This window comes from Oryzias melastigma, linkage group LG9 (genome assembly GCF_002922805.2).
Source record: "Oryzias melastigma strain HK-1 linkage group LG9, ASM292280v2, whole genome shotgun sequence".
NCBI lineage: Eukaryota > Metazoa > Chordata > Actinopteri > Beloniformes > Adrianichthyidae > Oryzias > Oryzias melastigma.
Window position 1 is genome coordinate 159,641 of NC_050520.1, and position 494 is coordinate 160,134.

Genomic DNA, 494 nt, shown 5'->3' on the forward strand with positions numbered 1-494 from the left:
AGCAACAGACCCTCAAAAGGAACAAAAAAAAAGGAACCAGCAGAGGGCAGCAAAGAGCTGGACCGGTCAGAGCCTGACAGAGACCTGTGTCTGCAGCCAGATCCATAACAGTTTCCCTCAAAAGGTTACTAAAAGATGAAAAAGGATCTAAAAACAGCTGGTTGGATTAACCTGGGAGGAAACTCAGCCAAGTGTTGCAGCTTCAACCAGGTCCACCACTCCAGTACTTCCTCCAGAATCACAGCATCACTCTGTCTCTGGTGTTGGTTCTGATCTGCTGTTCTAAATACACTAATATTCCTACATCCAGTAAAATGACATAACAACTGTAAAAACATATAAAAAAGAATCTCTTTTGATCGTTGCGCTTTTGGTTCATGATTTAAGGGAATCTTCTTTTCCTTTGGGATTTTCCCTTCAGGGGTCGCCACAGCGAATCAGTTTCCTCCATCTAAGCCTGTCTTCAGCATCCTCCACTCTAACACCAGCCACCT

At 44.1% G+C, this 494-nt stretch overlaps 1 protein-coding gene across 1 annotated transcript in view; it reads left to right on the plus strand.

Moving 5' to 3' along the window:
• nudt18 (nudix (nucleoside diphosphate linked moiety X)-type motif 18) overlaps nt 1–494 on the plus strand; it is a 10,498-nt gene that overhangs the window by 4,341 nt on the left and 5,663 nt on the right. The gene's annotated exons all lie outside the window — the stretch shown is intronic.